The sequence below is a fragment of the Lepisma saccharinum genome, unplaced genomic scaffold, assembly GCF_977018435.1.
Source record: "Lepisma saccharinum unplaced genomic scaffold, izLepSacc3.1 HAP1_SCAFFOLD_266, whole genome shotgun sequence".
NCBI lineage: Eukaryota > Metazoa > Arthropoda > Insecta > Zygentoma > Lepismatidae > Lepisma > Lepisma saccharinum.
The window spans coordinates 332,321-340,685 of NW_028143025.1; positions in this window are offsets into that span (position 1 = coordinate 332,321).

Consider the following 8,365-nt stretch of genomic DNA (forward strand, 5'->3'; position numbering starts at 1 on the left):
TTTTAAGAATTTTCAAATTTTCAGTTCAGAGGTTCCAGATGAGGTCAAAAACGACATACTCAGATCTTCACCAAACTTTGCATGGATACATTAGATGTCAAGACACGTGGAAAAAACATACAAAACATAGGATTGGAGACATCAAGATTTTGGACGAATTTTTTAAGAATTTTCAAATTTTCAGAAAGGAGGTTCCAGATAAGGTCAAAAACGACATACTCAGATCTTCACCAAACTTTGCAGGGATACATTGGATGTCAAGACACGTGGAAAAAACGTACAAAACAAGAGATTGGAGACATCAAGATTTTGGACGAATTTTTTAAGAATTTTCAAATTTTCAGATAGGAGGTTCCATATAACGTCAAAAACTACATACTCAGATCTTCACCAAACTTTGCAGGGATACATTGGATGTCAAGACACGTGGAAAAAACGTACAAAACAAGAGATTGGAGACATCAAGATTTTCGACGAATTTTTTAAGAATTTTCAAATTTTCAGATAGGAGGTTCCATATAAGGTCAAAAACTACATACTCAGATCTTCACCAAACAATCCAGGGATACATTGGATGTCAAGACACGTGGAAAAAACGTACAAAACAAGAGATTGGAGACATCAAGATTTTGGACGAATTTTTTAACAATTTTCAAATTTTCAGATAGGAGGTTCCATATAAGGTCAAAAACTACATACTCAGATCTTCACCAAACTTTGCAGGGATACATTGGATGTCAAGACACGTGGAAAAAACGTACAAAACAAGAGATTGGAGACATCAAGATTTTGGACGAATTTTTTAACAATTTTCAAATTTTCAAATAGGAGGTTCCAGATAAGATCAAAAACTACATACTCAGATCTTCACCAAACTTTGCAGGGATACATTGGATGTCAAGACACGTGGAAAAAACGTACAAAACAAGAGATTGGAGACATCAAGATTTTGGGCGAATTTTTTAAGAATTTTCAAATTTTCAGAAAGGATGTTCCAAATAAGGTCAAAAACGACATACTCAGATCTTCACCAAACTTTGCAGGGATACATTGGATGTCAAGACACGTGGAAAAAACATACAAAACATAGGATTTGGGATATCAAGATTTTGGTCAAATATTTTAAGAATTTTCAAATTTTCAGATAGGAGGTTCCATATAAGGTCAAAAACTACATACTCAGATCTTCACCAAACATTGCAGGGATACATTGGATGTCAAGACACGTGGAAAAAACGTACAAAACAAGAGATTGGAGACATCAAGATTTTGGACGAATTTTTTAAGAATTTTCAAATTTTCAGATAGGAGGTTCCATATGAGGTCAAAAACTACATACTCAGATCTTCACCAAACATTGCAGGGATACATTGGATGTCAAGACACGTGGAAAAAACGTACAAAACAAGAGATTGGAGACATCAAGAATTTGGACGAATTTTTTACGAATTTTCAAATTTTCAGATAGGAGGTTCCATATAACGTCAAAAACTACATACTCAGAACTTCACCAAACATTGCAGGGATACATTGGATGTCAAGACACGTGGAAAAAACGTACAAAACAAGAGATTGGAGACATCAAGATTTTGGACGAATTTTTGAAGAATTTTCAAATTTTCAGATAGGAGGTTCCAGATAAGGTCAAAAACTACATACTCAGATCTTCACCAAACTTTGCAGGGATACATTGGATGTCAAGACACGTGGAAAAAACGTACAAAACAAGAGATTGGAGACATCAAGATTTTGGACGAATTTTTTAAGAATTTTCAAATTTTCAGAAAGGATGTTCCAAATAAGGTCAAAAACGACATACTCAGATCTTCACCAAACTCTGCAGGGATACATTGGATGTCAAGACACGTGGAAAAAACATACAAAACATAGGATTGAGGACATCAAGATTTTGGTCAAATTTTTTAAGAATTTTCAAATTTTCAGATAGGAGGTTCCTTATAAGGTCAAAAACTACATACTCAGAATTTCACCAAACATTGCAGGGATACAATGGATGTCAAGACACGTGGAAAAAACGTACAAAACAAGAGATTGGAGACATCAAGATTTTGGACGAATTTTTGAAGAATTTTCAAATTTTCAGATAGGAGGTTCCAGATAAGGTCAAAAACTACATACTCAGATCTTCACCAAACGTTGCAGGGATACTTTGCATGTCAAGACACGTGGAAAAAACGTACAAAACAAGAGATTGGAGACATCAAGATTTTCGACGAATTTTTTAAGAATTTTCAAATTTTCAGTTCAGAGGTTCCAGATGAGGTCAAAAACGACATACTCAGATCTTCACCAAACTTTGCATGGATACATTAGATGTCAAGACACGTGGAAAAAACATACAAAACATAGGATTGGAGACATCAAGATTTTGGACGAATTTTTTAAGAATTTTCAAATTTTCAGAAAGGAGGTTCCAGATAAGGTCAAAAACGACATACTCAGATCTTCACCAAACTTTGCAGGGATACATTGGATGTCAAGACACGTGGAAAAAACTTACAAAACAAGAGATTGGAGACATCAAGATTTTGGACGAATTTTTTAAGAATTTTCAAATTTTCAGATAGGAGGTTCCATATAAGGTCAAAAACTACATACTCAGATCTTCACCAAACTTTGCAGGGATACATTGGATGTCAAGACACGTGGAAAAAACGTACAAAACAAGAGATTGGAGACATCAAGATTTTCGACGAATTTTTTAAGAATTTTCAAATTTTCAGATAGGAGGTTCCATATAAGGTCAAAAACTACATACTCAGATCTTCACCAAACAATCCAGGTATACATTGGATGTCAAGACACGTGGAAAAAACGTACAAAACAAGAGATTAGAGACATCAAGATTTCGGACGAATTTTTTAACAATTTTCAAATTTTCAGATAGGAGGTTCCAGATAAGGTCAAAAACTACATACTCAGATCTTCACCAAACTTTGCAGGGATACATTGGATGTCAAGACACGTGGAAAAAACGTACAAAACAAGAGATTGGAGACATCAAGATTTTGGGCGAATTTTTTAAGAATTTTCAAATTTTCAGAAAGGATGTTCCAGATAAGGTCAAAAACGACATACTCAGAACTTCACCAAACTTTGCAGGGATACATTGGATGTCAAGACACGTGGAAAAAACATACAAAACATAGGATTTGGGATATCAAGATTTTGGTCAAATTTTTTAAGAATTTTCAAATTTTCAGATAGGAAGTTCCATATAAGGTCATAAACTACATACTCAGATCTTCACCAAACATTGCAGGGATACATTGGATGTCAAGACACGTGGAAAAAACGTACAAAACAAGAGATTGGAGACATCAAGATTTTGGACGAATTTTTTAAGAATTTTCAAATTTTCAAATAGGAGGTTCCATATAAGGTCAAAAACTACATACTCAGATCTTCACCAAACATTGCAGGGATACATTGGATGTCAAGACACGTGGAAAAAACGTACAAAACAAGAGATTGGAGACATCAAGAATTTGGACGAATTTTTTAAGAATTTTCAAATTTTCAGATAGGAGGTTCCATATAACGTCAAAAACTACATACTCAGATCTTCACCAAACTTTGCAGGGATACATTGGATGTCAAGACACGTGGAAAAAACGTAAAAACAAGAGATTGGAGACATCAAGATTTTGGACGAATTTTTTAAGAATTTTCAAATTTTCAGATAGGAGGTTCCAGATAAGGTCAAAAACTACATACTCAGATCTTCACCAAACTTTGCAGGGATACATTGGATGTCAAGACACGTGGAAAAAACGTACAAAACAAGAGATTGGAGACATCAAGATTTTCGACGAATTTTTTAAGAATTTTCAAATTTTCAGATAGGAGGTTCCATATAAGGTCAAAAACTACATACTCAGATCTTCACCAAACAATCCAGGGATACATTGGATGTCAAGACACGTGGAAAAAACGTACAAAACAAGAGATTGGAGACATCAAGATTTTGGACGAATTTTTTAAGAATTTTCAAATTTTCAGAAAGGAGGTTCCATATAAGGTCAAAAACTACATACTCAGATCTTCACCAAACTTTGCAGGGATACATTGGATGTCAAGACACGTGGAAAAAACGTACAAAACAAGAGATTGGAGACATCAAGATTTTGGACGAATTTTTTAAGAATTTTCAAATTTTCAGATAGGAGGTTCCAGATAAGGTCAAAAACTACATACTCAGATCTTCACCAAACGTTGCAGGGATACTTTGCATGTCAAGACACGTGGAAAAAACGTACAAAACAAGAGATTGGAGACATCAAGATTTTCGACGAATTTTTTAAGAATTTTCAAATTTTCAGAAAGGAGGTTCCAGATAAGGCCAAAAACTACATACTCAGATCTTCACCAAACATTGCAGGGATACATTGGATGTCAAGACACGTGGAAAAAACGTACAAAACAAGAGATTGGAGACATCAAGATTTTGGACGAATTTTTTAAGAATTTTCAAATTTTCAGATAGGAGGTTCCATATAAAGTCAAAAACTACATACTCAGATCTTCACCAAACATTGCAGGGATACATTGGATGTCAAGACACGTGGAAAAAACTTACAAAACAAGAGATTGGAGACATCAAGATTTTGGACGAATTTTTTAAGAATTTTCAAATTTTCAGATAGGAGGTTCCATATAAGGTCAAAAACTACATACTCAGATCTTCACCAAACTTTGCAGGGATACATTGGATGTCAAGACACGTGGAAAAAACGTACAAAACAAGAGATTGGAGACATCAAGATTTTCGACGAATTTTTTAAGAATTTTCAAATTTTCAGATAGGAGGTTCCATATAAGGTCAAAAACTACATACTCAGATCTTCACCAACAATCCAGGTATACATTGGATGTCAAGACACGTGGAAAAAACGTACAAAACAAGAGATTAGAGACATCAAGATTTCGGACGAATTTTTTAACAATTTTCAAATTTTCAGATAGGAGGTTCCAGATAAGGTCAAAAACTACATACTCAGATCTTCACCAAACTTTGCAGGGATACATTGGATGTCAAGACACGTGGAAAAAACGTACAAAACAAGAGATTGGAGACATCAAGATTTTGGGCGAATTTTTTAAGAATTTTCAAATTTTCAGAAAGGATGTTCCAGATAAGGTCAAAAACGACATACTCAGAACTTCACCAAACTTTGCAGGGATACATTGGATGTCAAGACACGTGGAAAAAACATACAAAACATAGGATTTGGGATATCAAGATTTTGGTCAAATTTTTTAAGAATTTTCAAATTTTCAGATAGGAAGTTCCATATAAGGTCATAAACTACATACTCAGATCTTCACCAAACATTGCAGGGATACATTGGATGTCAAGACACGTGGAAAAAACGTACAAAACAAGAGATTGGAGACATCAAGATTTTGGACGAATTTTTTAAGAATTTTCAAATTTTCAAATAGGAGGTTCCATATAAGGTCAAAAACTACATACTCAGATCTTCACCAAACATTGCAGGGATACATTGGATGTCAAGACACGTGGAAAAAACGTACAAAACAAGAGATTGGAGACATCAAGAATTTGGACGAATTTTTTAAGAATTTTCAAATTTTCAGATAGGAGGTTCCATATAACGTCAAAAACTACATACTCAGATCTTCACCAAACTTTGCAGGGATACATTGGATGTCAAGACACGTGGAAAAAACGTAAAAACAAGAGATTGGAGACATCAAGATTTTGGACGAATTTTTTAAGAATTTTCAAATTTTCAGATAGGAGGTTCCAGATAAGGTCAAAAACTACATACTCAGATCTTCACCAAACTTTGCAGGGATACATTGGATGTCAAGACACGTGGAAAAAACGTACAAAACAAGAGATTGGAGACATCAAGATTTTCGACGAATTTTTTAAGAATTTTCAAATTTTCAGATAGGAGGTTCCATATAAGGTCAAAAACTACATACTCAGATCTTCACCAAACAATCCAGGGATACATTGGATGTCAAGACACGTGGAAAAAACGTACAAAACAAGAGATTGGAGACATCAAGATTTTGGACGAATTTTTTAAGAATTTTCAAATTTTCAGAAAGGAGGTTCCATATAAGGTCAAAAACTACATACTCAGATCTTCACCAAACTTTGCAGGGATACATTGGATGTCAAGACACGTGGAAAAAACGTACAAAACAAGAGATTGGAGACATCAAGATTTTGGACGAATTTTTTAACAATTTTCAAATTTTCAGATAGGAGGTTCCAGATAAGGTCAAAAACTACATACTCAGATCTTCACCAAACTTTGCAGGGATACATTGGATGTCAAGACACGTGGAAAAAACGTACAAAACAAGAGATTGGAGACATCAAGATTTTGGGCGAATTTTTTAAGAATTTTCAAATTTTCAGAAAGGATGTTCCAAATAAGGTCAAAAACGACATACTCAGATCTTCACCAAACTTTGCAGGGATACATTGGATGTCAAGACACGTGGAAAAAACATACAAAACATAGGATTTGGGATATCAAGATTTTGGTCAAATATTTTAAGAATTTTCAAATTTTCAGATAGGAGGTTCCATATAAGGTCAAAAACTACATACTCAGATCTTCACCAAACATTGCAGGGATACATTGGATGTCAAGACACGTGGAAAAAACGTACAAAACAAGAGATTGGAGACATCAAGATTTTGGACGAATTTTTTAAGAATTTTCAAATTTTCAGATAGGAGGTTCCATATGAGGTCAAAAACTACATACTCAGATCTTCACCAAACATTGCAGGGATACATTGGATGTCAAGACACGTGGAAAAAACGTACAAAACAAGAGATTGGAGACATCAAGAATTTGGACGAATTAGGGCCTTCCCGATGGCGCAGTGGTAGCGTCGTTGCCTTGTAATCAAGGGGTCCCGGGTTCGATACCCGGTGGAGGCACATAGTGGTTCGGATCCCACTTTAAACTGTAGGTCTAGTCCAAATTAGCCTTACTGTGCATAAAGTGGACTTAAAACACCAAATCAATCCAATCCAATTTGGACGAATTTTTTACGAATTTTCAAATTTTCAGATAGGAGGTTCCATATAACGTCAAAAACTACATACTCAGAACTTCACCAAACATTGCAGGGATACATTGGATGTCAAGACACGTGGAAAAAACGTACAAAACAAGAGATTGGAGACATCAAGATTTTGGACGAATTTTTGAAGAATTTTCAAATTTTCAGATAGGAGGTTCCAGATAAGGTCAAAAACTACATACTCAGATCTTCACCAAACTTTGCAGGGATACATTGGATGTCAAGACACGTGGAAAAAACGTACAAAACAAGAGATTGGAGACATCAAGATTTTGGACGAATTTTTTAAGAATTTTCAAATTTTCAGAAAGGATGTTCCAAATAAGGTCAAAAACGACATACTCAGATCTTCACCAAACTCTGCAGGGATACATTGGATGTCAAGACACGTGGAAAAAACATACAAAACATAGGATTGAGGACATCAAGATTTTGGTCAAATTTTTTAAGAATTTTCAAATTTTCAGATAGGAGGTTCCTTATAAGGTCAAAAACTACATACTCAGAATTTCACCAAACATTGCAGGGATACAATGGATGTCAAGACACGTGGAAAAAACGTACAAAACAAGAGATTGGAGACATCAAGATTTTGGACGAATTTTTGAAGAATTTTCAAATTTTCAGATAGGAGGTTCCAGATAAGGTCAAAAACTACATACTCAGATCTTCACCAAACGTTGCAGGGATACTTTGCATGTCAAGACACGTGGAAAAAACGTACAAAACAAGAGATTGGAGACATCAAGATTTTCGACGAATTTTTTAAGAATTTTCAAATTTTCAGTTCAGAGGTTCCAGATGAGGTCAAAAACGACATACTCAGATCTTCACCAAACTTTGCATGGATACATTAGATGTCAAGACACGTGGAAAAAACATACAAAACATAGGATTGGAGACATCAAGATTTTGGACGAATTTTTTAAGAATTTTCAAATTTTCAGAAAGGAGGTTCCAGATAAGGTCAAAAACGACATACTCAGATCTTCACCAAACTTTGCAGGGATACATTGGATGTCAAGACACGTGGAAAAAACGTACAAAACAAGAGATTGGAGACATCAAGATTTTGGACGAATTTTTTAAGAATTTTCAAATTTTCAGATAGGAGGTTCCAGATAAGGTCAAAAACTACATACTCAGATCTTCACCAAACATTGCAGGGATACATTGGATGTCAAGACACGTGGAAAAAACGTACAAAACAAGAGATTGGAGACATCATGATTTTGGACGAATTTTTGAGGAATTTTCAAATTTT